We start from the raw sequence: 22,615 nt of genomic DNA on the forward strand, positions 1-22,615 counted from the left end.
ATAATGGTGGACATAGAGTCTGTCGTGAATTAGCAGGCACTGTACTTTTTAACACGTACGGTATGTATATCTTAATTTATATAGCGCCACCCAGGTACATAGCACTTTACAATACACGTGACATAATATTATAACACAATGGGACTAAGCGCTTCGGACATAAAACAATAGGGAAAGGGAGTCCCTGTCCTGAAGAGATTACAATTACAATCGGTGTCTGAAAATGTTCCATGTATTTGATTCTTAGGCCTTGCGTATAGTGTCCGCGACGGGCGACGGCGACGTTGCCCAAAAACAAATACATTGCCGCCGCCGCCGCGTGCTCTTATAGTAAGCGCGACGGCGACAATACGACGGAGCGGTGTCGCCAAATTTGGAAGCTGGCAATATTTGATTTTTCAAGGGCTGTTGCCTCATGTAACAGCCCCATAACCAATCAAATGCCAGAAAGCCTGCGCCCCAAAGCAAAAATATAACTTTCGCGACAGGTGATGTCACCCGTCCCGTCTCCGGCACTATATGCGCGGCCTTAGGAGTGATCAGTTACACAGAATATAGATAAGGATCTATTCACACCTAGATCCTACGTCTCCTATTACCTTATTGATACTCACCACTCAGACCTCTTGCATGTCTGCTTACTGGGGAATGTTCAATCTCCGAGGGTTAACCACTCCAAGCCTTTCGACTGTCCCCTGGGCCACTTTTAGCTTCTTGACTGTCCCCAAACCAACAAAAGTGTTACTCTAGTTCCATGTCTCTGGTCTGGTGCTCCTGGAAGTTAACTTGGTCAATCACCAATGAAGGAAGTTGAGACTGACACAAGAAATGTTTCAAAGTACAGTACCTTCACTTTTATTAGGTACGGTAACAATGCAGATAATTGTACAGCTATGACAAAGACAAACATCATTGGGTACTCTTCACTGATCTAGACAAAAAAATAACTTTCAAGGCTTAACATTTATGGTAATAATTTGTACTGCTAACACACACACACACACACACACACACACACACACACACACACACACACACACACACACACACACACACACACACACACACACACACACACACACACACACACACACACACACACACACATCACACTCCAACCCCCAACTGTAATCCTTGTCTACTCTTCTTTAAGCAGCGTTTCTGTGCACATGCAGTGTAAGACATGCATTTTCCCTTTAGCACAATTCATGTGACATCATTAAATTGGAATTAACCCTTCATCGGATTGTGCATCTGCCGTGATTTGGAAGAGGTTTTGGAGTGGCCTGTAAAAATGTAAACACAACAACTGATTTAGATGGGATTTGAGCGTCTAAATCTGCCCTGGCTTCTGTTCACTATAGGAAAAGTAATTAAATAATTAAAACCAGGACTAACCTGAAAAACCATACAAATTAAAAAATGGGTTGGCTTCTCTAGCTATTAGCCTTCCTTCTCATCTCTGTGTAAAGAAACCTTCAGCGTTCTGTGTATCATTGTAATGTTTTATTAGAGATATGTTACATATGTAGCCAGGTCCCCTTTGGCTCCCTGGTTCACCATTGAGAAGGCAGAGAGGCAGGAAGGCCCTCTAGAGTTCGCGCAGGCGCAGTTACGCATAGCGGCGGCAATTACAGCTTCGCATAGGCGCAATAAAGATAGCGCACGCGGTCCCAATGCTAATGAGGTCCTGGGTGAACTACAATTCCCAGCAGCCTCTGGGGACTGCCCTTTTACCCACATCACGTGCTGCCAGCCAGCAAATAGGGTTTGCAGCTTCTCCTGTTGGGGAAGGATACAATGTTGCAGAGACCACGCTAGTCAGTTGGAGCGGGGAGCAGGAAGGGGGAGGAAGTGTGTAAGGAGCAAGTGGCTCTTACACTAGGCCAGGTTACCCCCAGGCCCCAGGTAGGTCCCACTCCCACTAGGTTAGTGGGTAAGTCATAGGGAAGGCCCCTTAAGTAGGGACCCTGCCCTTAGGTGAGTGTAAGGCCTTGGCCAGGCTCCCTGCTGGCGTGCTGAGGCGCAGGGAAAGCGGGTGCTTTCCCTGGCCTTGCGGTTGCTTACCGCACGCGCTGTCAGTGGGCCGTCAGGGGGCGGGCCGGCCAGTGACGTCACGGAGCTGGTTCGCCCTCACGTGACCGGCCTGTCGCGCCGGCAAGCGGGGGAATTTTAAATTCCCCTAAGACCTGCGCTTCCGCAAGCGCGCAGAAGTGCAGGTGAGCCCCTACTAAAGCCGCTCTAATTGCGGCTGTAGGGGCTCAGTGCTGAGTGGGAGCGCGCGTCAGCACGCTTCAGCAAGCAAGCGCTAAACATGGCCGAGGCCTAAGTCTTGTCAGTGACACAGATGCAGTGCTGTGTGCTCTGACTAGAAGAGACAGTGTGGCTCTGTTGTGCAGCCACAGCAGTTAGTTTGGCTGTCAGTGAGAGGCCCCTCATAGGAAGAAGGGGGGGCTGCATTCTAGGTTATACAGTGTGTGATATCACCAGTGCCAGTTGCACGTGGTGAGCTGCCAGAGTCTGGGATCAGACAGAAGCTATAGTAAGAGATCTTCTGCATGCAGGGGCTAGGGTAGAGGTATACCCCAGGGCCCAGTTAGTCCCCTGAGACACTAGATGAATACTGTATGTGATAGGGACTGCCTTAAGACAGGGACTCCTTCACATACTCAGAGAAAGAGGAAGAGACATGCTGCAGGACAGTGCCTGAATGTCGTGCAGCCTGAGTGCAGAAAGAGTATCCATTCCTGCAGAGAGCAGCGCAGTGCGGCGTGGGATCACTGTGCAGTGTTGCTGAGTCCAAGGATTATCCTGATCAGGAACAGTGATCAGGGAGGTAGTAGAATAAGTGCACCACCGGGCCCCAACACAGGGAAGCGCTATCCCTCACACTCACACTCTCTTTATGGTTGTGGACACTCACATTATTATCAAAGGAACTGAGGGTGATGTGATGATGGACATGTGGATGGGGATATGGTATGCATTCAGGGTGATGCAATGTTATTCCTATGATGTAGTGATGTTATGCAAAGAGAGTTTCATTGAAGTTATCGTTCATGCTCAGTAAATACTGTTTATTCACATTGTGTGTATTTACTGTATGGTTGTTCTGGTGAGGGCACACTCCCACCACGTTGGGATCCCTCATCAGTGGAGGCGCTGCACCGAGTGTAAGTATATACCCCAGGTTCCCCGTGGTGGAAGCTCAGCCCTCCTGGTTGCCAAACAGGTACAGCACCACACTGAAAAGTAGTCAGACACACCTACCCACCCCAATCTCACTTAGGGGGGGGGGGGAAAGAGGGCTACACATACAACTTGGATGATCCATGCATTTCAGACATGATGGATTTCTTTGAAGAATCGTATTTCTTCTACTGGATCATAGAACATAAGTTGTAGTAATGAGCTGTACAAACAATGGATTTAAAGGGGAAACACATTACAAAATCTATAAAGAGTGCGGCGCCAATAAAAGGTACGAGATTTTATAGAGTACAACAGCAAGATGCCATTTTTGTCCATTGGAGATGCCATTTATGGTACAGCAAGTTCCAGTTGTCACAGATGACGTACACTCCATAGATCACAGGTAGGAGTAGAGACTTCTATCACTGGTGATACATCACTGCTCTCTCAAATGAAAGCTTCACGTTAAAGCATCAGTCCCCACGCTTACTTTTTTCATAATTAGAAACGAGGGGAGGGGTGCAGCTTTGAGGGAGGGGGGAGGAGCTTTGAGGGAGGGGGGCGGGGGGAGGGGGACCACTATTCTTAACTGCGTGGAACTCCCGGGTTCAAAAGAAAATGTACTGATGCATGGGGGTATCTCAGGAGTGACCAACTCCAGTCCTCAAGGGCCACCAACAGGTCAGGATTAAGGATATCCCTGCTTCAGCACAGGTGGCTTAATCAGTAGTTTAGTCAATGAGCCACCCCTTGGCTATCTGGACTATCAGGACTCCAGGGAGCTATGTTGATTTTCTTTGTTATCTTTCTTAGGCACTTTTCCCCAAGACATAAGGAGAAGCAGAGCCCCCAGCATGGGGCTGTCACCTCCATAAGGGCTGCGGGACGCACCGAGCAGGTAATCCCATCAGCCGGACCCCCTGCTGTGGGGATTGAACAATGAGGCTTGCCTACTCGGCGGGGGCTGGCAGCAACGGTCAAGGCTACGTGTAGAGGGGCAATAGGAGGCCTCTGTGCACGGAAGCCAGGTGTTTAGGTAAGGGGCAAAGTTAAAGGGGATAAAAAGAGGGGCCTGACTAGGCTACGGAGAACCAGGTTTGGAATTTACTGGGTTACTTCTTTGTACCGCTCCAAATCAGCCGCCATGCATGTGCGTACTGCTTTCTTCGTCCTTCTACCGCTGGCGGTGAGGCAGGGGAAGGTGGCCAGATTAAATATGGCTGGTGAGGATCTCCTCCCAAGGTGGTCAAAACGTGTGAACGCTTTGAGTCTGTTGTGCTGGGCTGGCGGGCAGTTCCTGTTTTAACGTGTATTGCTAAATAAAAGCGGTGACTTTTTACTTCCACTTTAACGAATGTATGTTCTCCTGTATTCAGGCCCTTGTACAACATGCAGTTACCTGCTAACCTTCTTGCCATGACAGAGTGGGAGACTAACACAGAACAAAGCAAGTCCTACTTCTATTACTATCTCCCAGCAGACTGCCTGTCTAAACAGGATCAACACTTTCCTTATATAAGGGTGGAGCTAAAGTCAGCTCTATATACTTAAATCAACACTCACTGATTTTCTTTGTCTGATTTGGAGTCTGTCTCAATGATTTACTGGGTCTCACTGATATTTAGCATAAGAATCTCATAGACTTCAATGGAGCCTGACTGATAAACTCCCCACCAAATAAAACAGCATTTTTTCATAATTTTTTTTTGGGGGTGGGGGGGTCACAACACCCAAATCTCACTGATTTCAGTCTTTGGAGGTTGAAATAAATGATATCTAACAATTAACAGTTCAAGAGCGGAAAGATGCAAAACACTGAACATGGAAGCACACAGAGTCCAATAATTAGTCTAATGTATTTTGATTATTTTATTGATTATTTTATTGATATTTAGAACTACATTGATGTATTAACACACACACACACACACACTTATTACCTTACATCGAAATATTCAGATTAAAGTTAAATTAGGATGGAGCCTGCATTTAAATTAACTGAGATTTCATTTTATGGAGCCCTTGTCCAGGAGTGATGAGCACAAAACAATGCTGAAAATAATATTTGGTTTCTGAGAAGTATTGAATCTATCTAGATATATCTAGATATATATCTAGATCAGACAGCGCATCAAACAACAACATTTCTTATAGTGCATATAATGTATTGATACTTATCAATAATTAAGATAAGGGAGGTTGTGGATGGACGTTCACAGAGGTACACAATTAGGAGGCTTTATAATGTGAAATTATAATAGGCTTTATTGTGCCTGTTCCTTTTCATCAGGAAAATTATCCAAACACAGGGGGGGAAACAAAGCTTCCATTCACTTGGGAGTATTTCTAGTGAAACACTATGCAATAATTCACATCTCCCTTAGTCAAGCAGTTCTCGCAGCCCCAAAACATATAACATGAAATAAGCAGATATAAGCAGTCTCTTAAGAATAAAAGTCGTATCTGTTTCTTGGAGGGAAAAATCTCACTTCCTGGTTCAGCTTCAGGTGTAGTAGTTTTCCCTGTGTCTTGAATTCAGCTCTGCTGTGCAGAGCTCAAGACCGGTCAGCTCCAGAGATCTGGGTTTCTTTTGGTCAGTCTCTCCTGGGACTCAAGAACCTCTGCTTTGTCTCTCCAAAGGTCAGCTCTCAGTCAGAGCTAGGGAGGAGTTACTTCCTGTCTCAAAGGCAGGCTTTTTCTACTACCTGTAATCAGGCAGGTGGTGCTAGTTAATTTGCTACCAGCAGTTAACCACCACACTGCTGGATTAGAGGCACCTTTGTGAACAGAGATAAGTCCCCTGTTACAGAGGTGCTAACCCGTGATGACTGATTCTTTCCCTATAGCTCCTGCCAATTAGGTCCTCAACCCCACAGGTGCCGAGAGGATTTACACGAAGTAGAATTACATAGGCGCAAAAAAATAGAAGGAAGGGGGGAAAAACATAGGGCAGTATGTCCAAACTATACCAGATATTGATGATAAGTAGCGCACTCACAATTAGATGTAGAAAATAAGCATTTATCCACAGATGTTCGATCAGGAACGTTCTTCAATCCTTAGACACCACGAAACTGACATTTTTTCAGCAATGTTGTCTTTGATGGACTCACCTGTCCATATGACCTGGATTCCACCTCGTATTCGCAGCCACAGGATCCACGTGTCTTATGTGTGGTGTATCCAACCTCCGCCCCAGGGGAATTCCATATGGGGAAGATAAAGGTAGGAGACATACATAATGTAACTCAATTTAATTAAAATTATTATAAAACCTACACATAGGTCATTTATAAAGGTGTCATCTGCAAAAGGACATAAGCAGAGTGGAGATGATATAAAAAGGGTCCCAAAAAATGGCCTATTGGTAATGCCGCCTCCTTTGAAGTAGATGAAGCCAGTTGAAATTCCTGTGTCAGCTCCTTGTAACCTTACTCACAGTACCTCATGCCCCAAAACTGTAACTAAACACAAGGTCACAATGAGCCGACACTGGAATTTCAACTGGCTTCACCACATCACAGGCAGTGACATTACCAACAGACCTTTTTTTGTCTGACTCCTTTTTTAAACCATGTTCACCGTAGAAAGGCGATATTATAGAAGCATTCAAATACCCCAAGAGCATGACTAAAATAGAGGAAAGGAAACTCCTTAATGAGAGTAAGTATAATGTTATATAACTGCAGGGTGATGCACGCGAGCTTTGAGCAGCAAGGAGGTGGCTGTTATCTGCCATCACTTTATATGTGTCTAATTCAAGAGTGTCTAACTCCAGTCCTCAAGGGCCACCGTCATGTCAGGTTTTCAGAATATCCCTGCTCAACACAGGAAGCTCAATCAATGACTGAGCCACTGATTGAGCCACCTGTGCTGAAGCCGGGATATCCTGAAAACCTGACTTGTTGGTGGCCCTTGAGGACTGGAGTTGGCCACCCCTGCTCTACCAGTTTTTACCAGCCTTTGTTTTATTTATGGCTCTACTTTTCTAGTGTAATGGCTTATAAAATGTTGTCCTGACATCAGACTATTTTGTGACTCATTAGACAGTATTATATATGTAGCCGTGCCATCTGTGGCTACTAGTTTGCTTCCCTCCTGGCAGTAAGCCCTGGTACGATCAGGTTGCCAGTAGTTGATATGAGGTTTTCCCCCTCCGAGGAGCTGCACGTGAGTGACAGCGGGAAGTGGTGACATCAGGCGAGGGCATGACCAATCATGAGACTGACCTGGTGCCCTCCTCCTGGCAGTACTTAAGGGCAGTACCACCCCAAATTCGGGAGTGCCTTTCCCAATTTGAGGAAGGCTGGTCACACAGAGGAGAGGCTGATTATTGGGCCTTCTCCAGTCCTCTTCCCTCCAGGGGAGAGTGAGTGTGGACCATACCTCTGCCTTTGCTAGGGAGGCAGGGAAGAGCTAGGACAGCTGTGGGTGCCCTTGGCCTGTAGTGACGGTCCAGGGACCATCCCACAGTGGCAGCTGAGATGTACTGCCTTGTTACTGTGCTGTACAGAACAGATAATAAACCATTCCTATTTACATATACCTCCTGCCTGGTGTATGGCCTTACTGGGGGGAGAGGTAATAGTTCTACCGTGGGAGATCACCATCAGTTCCTGGGGCCTACGGCAGATGGTGGCGCTGCACTGCGAAAGAGATATGTAGGGTATGAACCCCAGAAGCCTGGTCCTGTGTCCCCACTACTATATATTTACAGGAGGACCCAAGCATGCGTCGGGTTCCGTTCTAAGGGCCCGCCGCAAAGCGAAAATCACCGGAAAGTGGAACCAGCATTTTTTGGCGTGTGTGCACGCGCAAACTGGCAATTCCCCCCTTCTGCGCATGTGCAACCTCCTTTCGGCGCGTGCATCCTCCGTTCTGCGCATGCGCACTGTAACAGGGGACTTATCCCTGTTCACAAATGTGCCTCTAATCCAGCAGTGTGGTGGTTAACTGCTGGTAGGCAATTAACTAACACCACCTGGCTGATTACAGGTGGTAGAAAAAGCCTGCCTTTGAGACAGGAAGTGAGACTCCTTAGCTCACACCTGAGCTGAACTAGGAGACAGAGCAGAGATTCCTTACTGGCGACTCCGTTGTGTGGAGGAGGTGCAGAAAGACCGCTTCAAGAGCGGAAAACTCTAAGGGCTAGTCCTAACTGCTCTACAACTGTTGCCATACAGTTTGTCTACAAAAAGAGGAGTGCCCGACGCAACGGAAATCTCATGACCGCGCACTCGGTAAAAAGACTTTACGTGGAAAAAGTCCTCCTCGAGCGACTGAGGAGTGCTGATCTCAAGCACCTTCGGGAGGAGACAAAAATAAACTGGAGAAAGGGCTCCAATCCCAGCGGGACAGAGGGTTCTCTTCCTCCATCCACTCTCATTCAAGTCACAGAAAGATCGCGAATGAGAGTGGAAGGATGGGCTTTGGCCGTGGTAAGCCCGAGCTTCCCACAAACAGGGGAGGTATGTAACAGGGGACTTATCCCTGTTCACAAATGTGCCTCTAATCCAGCAGTGGGGTGGTTAACTGCTGGTAGGCAATTAACTAACACCCCCTGGCTGATTACAGGTGGTAGAAAAAGCCTGCCTTTGAGACAGGAAGTGAGACTCCTTATCTCACACCTGAGCTGAACTAGGAGACAGAGCAGAGATTCCTTAGTCCACAACTGGGCTGAATCAAGGAAGGACAGATGTCTTGAGCGACAAGCTGACCACAAGACAAAGGGGACAAGATTATAAACTTGGAGCCTGACATTGCCTGTGCACACAAGGCAAAGAAGCAGAGAAGCTTCCCCTACAGCAGTCCAGCTAACAGGTAAGACTTTTCGTATAAGATCTACGTCTATGTGTATTGATAAATGTCTCCATGATTTGGGGCTGGTAAAAAGCTTGGCTAACCAACCCAGTCAGAGAGGGCTGAGCTACATATGTAGATAGTCTCCAAAGCAGAGATAGGTTTTTTTGTTTGGCTTATTCTCTTATGTTGATTTTTGCTGTGTTTAAAGCGACAGGCACAATAAAGCCTTGTTTTAATTTCACCGTAAAACAGTCTCCATTGTGTACCTCTGCACATGTCCTCCTACACGCACCATCGGCAACCACCCGTTTTGCGCATCCACGACCACTGACTTCCCCGATCTGCGCATGCGCAGACATGGCGGCCCCCTTCTTGGTACCGCCGTATCAGCGGATCGCCGAAAAGCGGAGCACCAAGAAGCGGGGTCTTGCTGTATTTACATAGCACCCACAGCTGTACTCGAAGCTTTTCAAGAGAGAAAAAAACAGTACAGTGAATTATAATAGACTAAGTGCAACAAATAAGATAAAAGACAATAGGAAAGGAAATCCCAGTCCCGGAGAGTTTACAATCTAGGTGGTATGATGGGAGAGTTACAGACGGTAGGTGAGGGAATAAGTGAAGCAGATGGCAGGTGTTGGTAGGAGTGATTGTGGGTGTGGGACAGTAGCAATGAGTCCAGGCCATTGAAATGCTTCATTTAAGATGTGAGTTTTAAGGCCCTGCAAGGGGAGCCGCTGGGAGCTTCCAGCGATTCAGTCGCCTCCCTAACATTGCTGGCACCTGCCTCCGCTGCATAGCGCATCCGTGCCGGGAGGTAAGGGTGCAATAGGGAAGCCCAGAGGGGGCCCCGGGCTAGACTAGCAACAGAATTTTTCATAGATTGCAAAGGAGAAAGTTGTGAAGCAAGGAGGCCTGTTAGCAGAATGTTACAATAATCCAGACAGGAGAAGATAAGGGCATGCATTACAGTTTTAGCAGTAGTGTGACCAGAGGCGCAATCAGAATCTCTGATTGGGGGGTGGAGTGTTTACCTGCCCTTCCCATCAACGTAGCATCGTCATGACATCACAGCGCTGCGCGTTGTCATGCACCATGTGACGGAGTGTTGTCTTAGGAAAGCGTTGCCATGTGATGTCACGTCACCATGACGATTCAACGTCCCATGACGCAGATGAGGAGGCTGCTCTGTTACATGGGCCCCGCTCTCCCCCCGGCAATCAGTCAATCAGTCTCTAAGTGCAATACGAATTCTTGGAGGGGTGCAAATGCCTCTTTGCCCCCCCCCCTGGTTGCGCTACTGAGCGTGACAGACAAAAGAGCGGATCTTGGCAATATTACGGTGGAATAAATGACAAGTTTTAGCCATGTCGCGAATGGAGAATGGATAGTGATGGGTCTGAGATCAATGGAAATGAACAGGCTTCCCTGCCTGGGAGAAAGGGCTGTATCACATATTGAATAGTAAACTTTTACAGTTGGATGGCAAAAAGCAGAAGGGGGTCTCAGCACCTGTGTACTGTATATGGAGATCAAGGAAACCAGGACTCTAACCGTGGTGGACTAATGAGCAACTGCATGATCAAATAAGTACATGTGAAGCAAGGTTTTATCAATAATTGGTGGGGATCATTGCACATATTAAGCTGGCAACCCCCCAGCTCTGACATTCCCACTGTGCATATACACAGTCAGGCATATGGGAGAATGGGCTGAGATACAATATTGACAAACACCGCTCTCAGCCAATTATTAGAGGGGTAGAGCCTTCGCGTTCCATTAGCCAATCGGGTCGCTCTGCCCCCAGGTATCTACGCCCGTTTAAACGTGCGCAACCCCTGGAAGTCTCAGCCAATCCTAGGAGAGTGTTCAAGGCGTCGTTCTTTTGATTGACAACCTGGGGCACCGTGACAAACCCTTGACTGGGAAAGTAGAAGTGGGCGGGGACACTCCGAAGCCGGATTGACATGTCGTGTGACCAAACGACTGCGAACCTTGCAAACGCCCCGCCTCCTCAGCGGCGCGGCAGCCAATCAGCGAAGAGAGGAGGTTGGCGTGTGGCTGTTACGTCGTGTTAGCGGAGGAGAGAGAGAGAGACACACAGAGACACAGACTGAGCTTGTTTAAGGGGGAGTAATAAGGGAGAAAAGAACACGGAACCGGAGCGCGGCGGGGAACGGAGCGGAGTCGGATGGAAAAGCCGTTGGCCGTGTTGGATTTGAATCGGTAGTGGGAGTAGGTGAGCGGGCAGCGTGGGGGAGCTGCATGGTGTAATCCGGAGGGGAGAGAGAGAGACAGGCAAGAGGATCCGGAGCGCTTCGTTATCCGGCCCGGTGAGTGCAGACAGATCAGCAGTAGGACTCACCGTGAGTGTGAGCGAGCTCTGCGGGAGGAGGGTCCCTCCTGCTCATCTCCACTCAGTGACATGCAGACACTCCCCCGGTGAGTGAGTGAGTGAGCGTCAGTGACATGCAGGCATTCCCGTGTGAGTGTGAGTGAACGTTAGTGACATGCAGGCACTCCCCCAGTGAGTGTGCGTCAGTGACATGCAGGCACTCCTCCAGTGAGTGAGGGTGAGTGAGGGTGAGTGAGCGTCAGTGACATGCAGGCACTCCCCCATTGAGTGAGTGTGAGTGAGCGTCAGTGACATGCAGGCACTCCCCCATTGAGTGAGTGTGAGTGAGCGTCAGTGACATGCAGACACTCCCCCATTGAGTGAGTGTGAGTGAGCGTCAGTGACATGCAGTGAGTGGTGTGTCTGTCTCGCTACCTGTGGGTGAGAGGCGAAGAGGCAGACGTCCTTAAATAAAGGGGTTCACGTGCTGGCTGGTGGTTGTATTGTCCTGTGTTGGGGGAGAAGTTTTACCCCCCAAATTAGGGAGGTGAAACGATATGTGGAGATATGCCCCCTACATACACAATTGTATGATGACTGATGTGGGGGGGGGGGGGGGGGTACCTGGTACCTCCCCCCCCACCCCCACACAAATTATACACATAATATCTTTTATTTCATATAGATCTTTACTCCCAATAGGACTCAAAGCTGGAGGATGTGCTGTCCTTAAATATGATATAATTGATGGGTTCCCTTTCCCCAAATTATATTATAGGTAATAGATAACATACAGATAGATATAGGGAACACCTTTCCCAAAATATATAATGGCAGGTAAAATGTGTGAATGGGGAGATGTATAGACTAAGCCATACTTGAAGGGTCCGATTTTTAAAAGAAAAAAATGGTCAATCTCCTTTTATTGATGGTCACGTTAGCCTCTGTTGACTGAAGTAAAGCCCCCAAATGAGAGTGATTGTCAGACTATTTGTGTCTGGTGGAGACATGGTTGTGTGATTCCTCACAAAGAGATGGCACACGTCTGCCGCGTGTGAGCATCACCTGTGTTTGAGGTGAACATTGTCTCCAGCCTTTCCTGTGGCACACAGACTTGAGCAGACGGCACGCCAAGCGTCTGCCCGTTACTTCCGCTCACACACTGTAAATATGTTTGCTAGGTGCATTGAACTTGAGCCTGTGAGGTCGGCGTTGTTTCTGACACCTGACCAAAGCATCATACCTCTGTATCCTCAGTCCATTCCTCCCTCCTTAATGAGACTGTCTGAAGATGCCGGCCTTTGATGTGGGAGAACCTGTAACAGTTTTGGTCAATATCATCTTTATTCCTGTACGAGAGGTTTCGGTTATTGGGAATGCACTGTACTATATCTATTGTTGCCATTATATATATGTATATGTGTATATATATATGTGTATATATATATATATATATGTATATATGTTAGTGTTGGGAGGTAGCCTTTTCCTTACATCTTACTTTACTGATTTGCAGCCACCTTTCTATCTGTCACTTATTGTAATGTTATATATGAGAGGTGAACAATATCCCTCATATGCAATCTTTGATAAATGTGGTGTATATCTGTGTGAATTGTAGTCAGCCGACTGATCATTGTTCCAGTCAGATAGGACATTCAATGACACTTACAGAAATAATTTGTAAAGTCCCCAAAATACATATAGTTGTGCCCCTATGAAGAACGGTCATGTTAATCCATTAAAGGAGCAGTCCCTTTCTCCTAGAACAAAAGTGACTTGACAACTGGCATGTTTAATCAATTGAATAAAAAGGTTAAACATCTGACTGGTATTCTTAAATCACGGTTTTCCATAGTAAACAGATGCTTTGGCGAGGCTGTATCTAATGTCTTTTGGTGATAAGTGTTTGGAGTCTTCAGAGTCATGGTTAAACTGTTCGTTTTTGCCTTTTCCTTTGTTTGCAAAGTAATTATGGTGCCATCATCATGGGAACGTCACAAAGGCACAGCACTGTAAGGTCCCTATGGCGTTCAAGAAACGTGTGATCTTGCTTTCTAGGGAGACATCTCATTTAGTTCATCAGTCCGCACAGAAGGGGAGAATGCTCCACTTCTGGTCTCGTCTGTATTGGCCTGATACAGACCACATCGCTACCTAAGCAATCGTGGCGTCTCAACTGGGTGCCGCTGGCCTTGGGACAGGGTTATATTCTTCTGTACCTGTTTACTTGGTCTGCACCATTTACTGGTGTCACTGACAATATTGGAGGATCAGGTACATTGTTATTTTGTTAGATTGTTTCCACTAAGTCAGGGGTGGCCAACGCCAGTCCTAAAGGGCCACCAACAGGTCAGGTTTTCAGGATATCCCTGCTTCAGCACAATTGGCTCAGAGGCTGACTCATGACTATCTATCTATCTATCTATCTATCTATCTATCTATCTATCTATCTATCTCCTGTTGGTGGCCCTTGAGGACTGGCGTTGGTCACTCCTGCACTAAGTTGTACTGGCTTGTATATGTTTCTGGTTGTAAATTAGAACTAACTGCTTCCACGCCATTTTACTGCCAACAGCCCACTGCTTCCACCTCCCCTTTTGTTTAACCAACATATACACTTTTGGATGTTGTTTGTATGTGAGCATTCAAGGTCACAAAATCACCTGTTTGAAAAGCTAAACGATATATTTTTTTTTAGTCTAAAACATATATATCTAATGAAGTGTCATTCAGCATGGAACACACTAGGATTTTTGCAAGGCAAGGGTCACAGCCTATAAGAGATGATTATACGTTTGTAATGTGTGCATAAAGTAAGTTTTTATAGGTTGATCTGACTGGTTGATGAAGAGCCTGGTGTACTGTTTTGCTGGAGAGTTACCTAGTACTGTACTGTATATACTGCTCTTGGGCCAACTCCTCAGGGCTGCACACTGTCAAAGGAAGATTACAGCCTATTAAGGTGTTCTGGGGGCTACAGGCTGGAGAGCAGTTTTGTTAGTGACATATAAAGATCACGCACAAAGGACGTTTTTGGAAAACTTCCATGTTACTAAAATCAATACAACACTAATCTGTTAACATTTCTGATTCGACAGGATGTTTTTAAAGCACAACATTTTACATAAATGGGTACTGTTCTAATATTGGTTGTAGTGGTTAATGATTTTATATTTTAATATCCTTACGTATTGGTATTAATGGCATCATTAAAATGTGCCGGTGAAACAAATATGATTGCTAGTAAAATTGGGTTGAAGAGTGACTTAAAGTTTTTTAATGGGGGGTTAATCGTTGTGTGCTATACATTCTTAAAACAGGACGCTGGTTTCCATGTTATTGACCAGACCATGAAGACTGGAAATGACGTGCACTTCAACCCCTTTTTCAGAAGAGATTTTGTAATTTGACTAATTCTACTGTGCCTGATTCATTACATTTGTTATTTCCTCATTATTGTAGCATGTCCTGCATGATTTCAGCTCTCCTTTTCCCAGTAGCCGCCCCTCTGCTATTTTAAATGGCTGTTTCCTTAAAGCAACAGTCACACTGACTTATTTCTTCATATTTGTTTCCAAAGATGTGCTTATTTTTCAAATCTGAATCTTCATTCAGGTTAAGCGTTTAAATGATTACTTGTCCGGGAGATTAAAATGAAGCTCTCCCTAGACCCCATTGCAGCTTTAAGGTTACCATGGTAATCCGAGATGCTCTGGATGCGTAGTGGCATGATGGCCTTTCTTGCTGACTTTAAGGGTGTGAAGACATGCTGAGGGGAGGAGATACGAACCTATGAGTTAAACTCCTATGGGTTTCCGGGGGCGTAGGGAGGAGGAAAAGTGCTGCTTTTAACTGTATATTCTTTAGCCAATAATTGGTATTCTCTCATGTTCTTATATGGGTTTGCCACAAAACCCACACAATCATGGTTTTCTGCTTTCAAGCCACTTCTGTGTCCTGGAGAAGATTGTAGTCATCGTGTTCATGTGAATGCAGTAAATTGTGGTTTCACAACATTTGCAACGAGGCCTGTGTGTGTCTGCACTGTGTCTCTCTGCTTATTGTCCTAGTATGTCTCTGATTCTTGACTATGTGGTTCGGCTGTTTCCTGCACTGTAAAGACACTCATAATGTTTGCCACTTTTTAAAAATGCTTTCTTTTGCCCACCCCTCCCCAATCTGCTGCACAATTGTCTTGCTGTCTTTGTGAGACCTCGCACCCTTTCAGGTCTTAAAGAAAACTAGATTGTGAGAGAGGGGGTTGACCAAGCACCAGGTGCCAAAAAAGAAACAATTTAAATTCTTCCTGAACATCCAAAGACACATTCTCTGAGAAAATAATGTAGGCAGTGTGCGCTTCTGTGCAGGCACCTATGACGAATTGGTTCAGAGCAGGGCAATCTAGCTATAATAACATCTATGTTTCGGCATGCAAGGTATTTTGCCTTGTGCTGTGTGCTCTTTTCTGCTTGCCTGGGTAGGTGGGTATCTGAAGCTGTGTAAGAGCTGTAATATGTGGATAGTGAGTGATTGCTGTCAGATCCGGTCTCTCCCTCAGATCAGTGATTCAGCTGCAGCAGATCTGTGACGGAAAACTGTTTAGGAGGAGGGGGCGTCTGCTTGGAATTAATTGCTAAATTACTCTATTGTGTCTAGACGTCCTTTTTGTTGAATTTGTCTACATTTCATAGTATCTATCAGGTTTCATCATTTAGAAGGGGCTATGTCTGAAAACACTCTGTTGATGAGGCCATTTAATAAGCAATATTATGTAAATCACAGATTGCATTTTTGTGGTTTTTTAATATTTTGATTTTGTACAAAATGGCTGCTATTTAATCTTATTGGAAACCATTGTTTTGTGTTCTGGTTTTAATGCATTTTATATATATATTTTTCTAAACACAGATATACAAAAATACAACAGTGTGTTACATATTTGTAAGACTGCTTTGATTTTCAGTTTTTAACTCTGTTTATGCCAAGAATTGCACCCGTATTCCCGGTAGGGCCACAGGACTTGGGTACTGCGCTTTCCCTGAAGTGGTTAACGGATTGTTTTCTGTTAAAGAAAGCAGCAGATCACGCAATAGTGGTGGTGTTGCATTAAGCTTCCTCTGGTCTCACAGCTGGCCAGCTTTATAATAGGAGGCTGTCTGCATTTCCTTTTAATATTGAATCTATGCTTTTAGTAAGAGACTAATCCTATGAAGCAATAAAAGAACAGGTCCTTGTTTAATCCTTCCATCGGAGTCTCTTGGTATCGGGCAGCCAGTGAGAGCACTGTTAGCCTCTGCGAGATGTTCCCATTCGCTTCCTGCTGGGAAATCTCAGTCCAATGATTAAACAAAGCATGCTATGGCTTCTTCCAGCTTTTGTAGCCACAGACACGAAACACATGCATGCAGCTACCTGCTATGAAGCAGTATGAAACAGTAGCCTTGATGAACAGGACTCAACACAGCTGCACTGTCAGGCACTTCTGTTAGAAATGTGTGATCTGTATTGCATTAAAGGGCTTTAAAGCTGTATTGACACTTAATCATTCACTTTCTAAAGCAGGGGTGCCCAACTCCAGTCAAACACCCCCCCAGTACCCCCTCAACAGTTTAGGTTTTCTGGATATCCCATCTTCATCACAGCTGGCTAAATTGGTCCCTGTTTCAGCGCAATCAGATGCTCAGTCTTTGTTTGAGCCACCTGTGCTGAAGCTGGGATATTGTGAAAACCTGACCTGTTGGGGGACTTGAGGACTGGAGTTGAGCACCTGTGCTCTAAAGAATGGCTGAACAGGTAGTTCTGTTGCCAGTTAGAGTTGTCTGATGCCCAGTGCTCACTGACATTAAGACCCAGGCCTCTGAAAGCAATCCCTATGCAGAGTGGGCCAAGCTCTGTTCTCAAGGGCCAGCAATAGGCCAGATTCTCAGTGTAATGTGTATATAAAACAGTGTGTAATGCGATGCACAAGCTTTGGGGAAAAAGTAGTAGCTGGAATGCTCCAAACAGGTACAAAAAAATCCTTTATTGACGGCACATAAAAAAAACCAGCAAGGAGATGAGCCCCCTCTGATGCGTTTCGCGCATCGTGCGCTCTTTATCAAGGAGCCTCTGGATAGCATCGCTTGGGGTTGTTTCATTCCTATTTTTCTAATGTGTATACATAAGCACACTGCATTAATGAGAATTAGATCTAGGTTAACTGGTTGATCATGTGATCATGTGAGAAATCCTAAAAACCTGAGCACCTTGGTGGCTATTGAGGACTTGGCTGGGACTATCCTGCCCCAAGGTTACCTCTGCTGGTGCGCTGCCCGTTATGACCTGTATATTAAGCCTCCTATTGGTAGTTGGTGTAAAAGGAAATGAGCAGAACTTCAGTGTAATGTATATTACACATATTAACGTTGACATGACTAAGTTTAGCTCGTTGCCATTTTATGTAAAAGTGATGTATCAATTACTATACTTAAAATTTTTGAATGTCTTATCAATTCATTATCATATAGTGTTATCGCCGTAGCTTTACTGTGTGTTTTCGCGTGGAAAAAGTGCACTTAAGCCACCCAGGGTGGGCAAATTGATAAAAAATAAAATAAAAAAAAAGCGCCAGTTCAAATTTTTGGAAGCCAAAGCTTGGTAAAAAGAATAAATGGTGGAGAGGGTTACCTGCACGGCACCTCCCACCCTAGTTGGTGACTGTGTCGCACAAATACTCACACTCTCTGTAATGGGCGTGGGGGCAGACACGCAAACATGCCCACTGAGGCAGGGACAGACACGCACACGCAAACACTGCTCTTTCCCCTGCCCGCCACAACCTGAGCTGGGATGGGCATATTCACGTAGCGCTTATGCCTTGCTCCCCTCGCCGGATTTCCGGTGCTGACGTAGTCACCGCCGTGACCGGCAATAGCGCATTGTGTACTACTTAAAGTGGTGGTAGGTTATGCGGCACTACAACTCCGGTGCCAGGAGAGTGTTTTTAGGCGCATTGACATTTCCGCCCCTGATTTTTAAGATGAAATTAGCAGGGACGGACGATCCAAGGTCCTCAAGGACCCCAAATTGAAGAGCACTGGATTATGAGAAAAATATGCTGCCATGTTGCATTTCTGTTGAATAGACATTAAAAAATATTTTGAAAGCAAGATATAATAATAGTAATTCTTGTATAGCGCTGCTAGTTTTACGTAGCACTTTACAGAGACATTTTGCAGGCACAAGTCCCTGCCCCACAGAGCTTACAATCTATGTTTTTATTGCCCGAGGAACAGGGAGATGAAGTGACTTGCCCAAGGTCACAAGGAGCCCACGCCGGGAATTGAACCAGATTCCCCTGCTAGAGTCGGTGTCTTTACTCACTGAGCCATGTTTATTTCAAGTTTACATCACACTTCGCTGCCATAGTCCTGTCCTGCTAGACCGACCTTTTAATGAGGTGTTGCTAGTTCAAGACTTTCTCACCTCCTGAACATGAACCGCTCCGATATTGTGCATCACTGCACCAGCGAAAGCTCAATTTGTGTTGTAAATAACAATCCGTAAATGCTTTTTGTGATTCTTCCTTCAGTGCTGTAACTATCCACATCCCAGACAGAGGAAAGAGTCCAAATGTGATCAATGGACTTTCATGTGTGACTGCCTTTCCTTATATACAGGTGCTATGTATAATTACACACAAACATGTTTAGTTTCAAGGGATTCAGTACAAAGTGTACCAAAAATAAAACCAATTGTAATATAAAATATATTCAACACAATTTTAGGTCAAGAGCATAACTCCTTTTTAACCCATGTAATTTTATCGAATAAACCAATAGTTTGAAAACATCAGAAGATGCAGAATCCTATGTAATTTGTATTGTGACTGTGGAATCCTTTAAAATGATTTGGGATTTTGTGCAACCACGGCCCATTAATCCTAGGTATTGTAAAATAGTATTACTTTTTGTTTTTAACTTTATATACTATTCTTATGAAGTATACAGCTATTTAAAAGTGACCTGCCCTGTGGTACTGTATGTAATAAAACAAACAACCATACGAACCGACCATCTTACGTTGCACTGATATACGTAGCCACAATTGACACATCACAACTTAACCCATTTCTTGCTGTGCTGCAAATTGTGGTAGACAACTAAATAATGGCCCCCAATGTTAAAAGATGTGAATACCTTGTTACTAAATATGATATATAATCATAGGCTTGCTTGCAATACCACGCCTCCTGGAACTGGAAACCGGCCTATTTGTAAAAAGGAAGATTGATATAGAAACTATAAAATGATCACAGTACAGGGAGTTACGTGCAGAGTGTAGTACTGACAGAAATATACCCATAAGCACATCAATACATTTGCAATGAAAGAGGAACATTGTTCTTGACGTGCATTTTGCTCTCACGTGGGCATTCTCACTTGTTGCTATATTTGTGCTGACAAAGTATTGACATCATTTAACATTGCTACAATAATTTATTCAGTACAGTAACGGCGTATCTGTGAGACATTTTTCAAACACGTGGTTTAAATGTCTTTTGACCTAAAATGTTTGGTTAAATATATATTTTGTTTCATATAGGCTATTTCCAAGATAATAGTTTTTTTTTTTCTCTCCTTATTTTTTGGTATACTGAGGGCTGTGGAAGTTTATAACGTTGCATGTTGGTTGATAAACACTTGGCACCTCCAGATATTTGTTAGGCTTGTAAGAATCCTGTGATTACAGCTCATGCGGCATCATTTTTGGTTACATTATGGTATACACACTTTCTTACTGTCAAGCAATGGTGCAGGTGTAAGAGCTGAAGGAGTAGTTAGTTGGGTGTTAAAAACACTGCCCTGAAAGCATTTGCACCCCAGTGGCGGGCGCTTTTGGTGGCCATGGACGAGTCCCTTTCTCTCCCTGTACCTCAGGCACCATCACTATTAGATTGTAAACTGTATAGGTTTTGTTACGTAACCCACAGGTTTTAGTTGTAACTTGCAAGCAGTCATTTCTGTTGGTGTTTGAAGGGTGTAACCTATCATTTCTTTTTTTCATGATTTGGGGTATTGGGCCCCCAAAAATATGAATTTAAAACATAAAGGAATTCACTTAGTGGAATGTATAATTTGGGTTACTGTTGCAGGGAAAAACACAATTTTTCTATACATATATTTCTATACATATATATCTAAACTATATATATCTATATCATTCTTTTTCGTGTGTGTGTGTGTGTGTGTGACCCCCGTGTAAATGACCGAGCCCCCCAGATTTTTTTTTTTAGACCAGTGTTTCCCAACTCTAGTCCTCAAGGAACCCCAACAGGTCAGGTCTTAAGGATATCCCTGCTCCAGCACAGGTGGGTCAGTCAAAATAACTGAGCCGCTGATTGACCCACTTGTGCTGTGGCAGGGTTAAGACCTGACCTGTTGGGGTTCCCTGAGGACTGGAGTTGGGAAACACTGGTTTAGACCATGTTTGGTTAAAGCGGCAATCCACTCAACTTGCCATGCAAAATACATGTTGCAGGTTTAAATAGCCACTGATATTCATGCTCCTTAAGACCAGAGGAAGACATAGTAACAGCTGATGCCTGTGATATAATAAACCAGTTTAAACTTCACTTTTTTTTTGGGGGGGGGGGCATTGCTGCTTTAAGGCCATAGTTAGCTGTTGAGAATTCCCCAATACTTTAATATAAAAGTGTGTTTATTTTCAGGGAAAAGTGGAATGTTATTTATTTGTTAATTTATTTAAAACAAAATCACGGATTTAACTGTAAATGATGATCTTCAAAAACATGCATACTGGTCTCTGTTAAAATGCTGGTGCAGCGAGATGAACCCCTACACAGAATAATATGCTTATTGTTTCAGAGGAATGTCATTGTGTGACCAGTATCACCCACCTATATACAGCCCCAGTGTTATAAGGGAACATTTTCCAGTACTCTCAATAATATGATATATAAAAATGAAATATTGCATTTTTATATTTAAATATGCAATCAGCCACCCCCCCTCCCCGAAGCGTATATGAGCTGAACCCCTATATTGCTAGTATCTTGCCCCTGGGCATGTCCTGCTTTTTTCTTTAGGCTTGCTTAAGGCTAGGTCCCCGCTGCAGACGGCAGCGCGCGCCTCTCACCAGCCCCTTACCTCCTCCCTGGATTGTGTTCCCGTGCGGCAGCGCGGTCACATGGTGCACCAATGAGCCAATCGGAGACTGGATCAGGAACTGACTGTAACCCTTCATGTACTGCCATGCAGAAATAATCTAGTAGCAAAGCATATTGCTGCTTAATCCAGCGGGTCCCCTCACCTCTCCTGAAGCTTCCTGCAGAGTTAGTGAGAGTAACTTTTACTGCACAAACGTGAGAAACTCCCTCACCTACAAAAGTGACTGCCAGCTCTGTGTGTGGAGAGTGGGAGAGAAGTACAACGAAACAGAAAATTCAGCCTCTTGTATACACGCATACTAGTAGTAGTAGTATGTGCATACATTGGCCTTGCCCCCCCCCCCCACGTACCTCAGAACGCAGCCTGCAGATTGCGGTTTAGCGCTGTGCACACGCAGCCAGTGCGCCAGGTGCGCGTGCAGCAGCCTTCATTGGGACCTTAGCCTTAAACTGCATTTGAGCTGCATTTAAACCTCCGAGGCACTTCTATTCCAAATGCTTAAATCTACCAAACGAAGCATCAGAAATGTAAAATAAACCCTGTGTTGCAAAGGGAAAGAACTCCGTTCTTAAAAGTAAAAAAAAATGAAATGGGGAAACAAAATGGTGACCAACTTTGACTGCAGATTTAACCTTTTGAGTGGACCAGAATGTAGCTACTACATCATGGTTTTTTTAAACATATGATTGAAGCAGGGGGTCTCCGGAGATGAACCCCATTAATGTCAGCTCTGGCGACCCCCTGCTTCCTGTAGTGGGTGTAAAATAAATAAAAACATTTGCATAAAAAGAATCTTCCCCTTGGATTGCTCCTGTTACCTTATTTTTAAAAAAAAGACACTACATGTGTTTTTAACAGTCTATACTGCAAATATTTGTATACATTATGACCTAAAGTGTACTTCCATTCTCTTTTAAGTTCAGCCTCCATATAGAAAGATATTAGGCAGTTCTGAGAGGAACCCCAATCTAGACCATTCTAAGGCCGAGTCCATGGTCCCTGCTGGCGTGCTGAGGCGCGCCGAGGCTTAGGGAAAGCGGGTGCTTTCCCTGGCCTTGCGGTTGCTTACCGCAAGCGCTCTCAGCAGCCGTCAGGGGGCGGTCCGGGGGCGGGC

At 45.0% G+C, this 22,615-nt stretch overlaps 1 protein-coding gene across 3 annotated transcripts in view; it reads left to right on the plus strand.

The window, feature by feature from the left end:
* Positions 1–11,059: 11,059 nt before the first annotated feature.
* FRYL (FRY like transcription coactivator) overlaps positions 11,060–22,615 on the plus strand; it is a 297,074-nt gene continuing 285,518 nt past the window's right edge. Inside the window, exon 1 of one of the 3 annotated variants that reach the window (XM_075566772.1) lies at positions 11,060–11,436. The gene's annotated coding sequence lies outside the window, so the exon portion shown is untranslated. The remainder of the gene's footprint in view (positions 11,437–22,615) is intronic. The other 2 variants (XM_075566765.1, XM_075566781.1) reach the window with 2 other exon arrangements.

The sequence above is a fragment of the Ascaphus truei genome, chromosome 1 (assembly GCF_040206685.1).
Source record: "Ascaphus truei isolate aAscTru1 chromosome 1, aAscTru1.hap1, whole genome shotgun sequence".
NCBI classification, from domain to species: domain Eukaryota; kingdom Metazoa; phylum Chordata; class Amphibia; order Anura; family Ascaphidae; genus Ascaphus; species Ascaphus truei.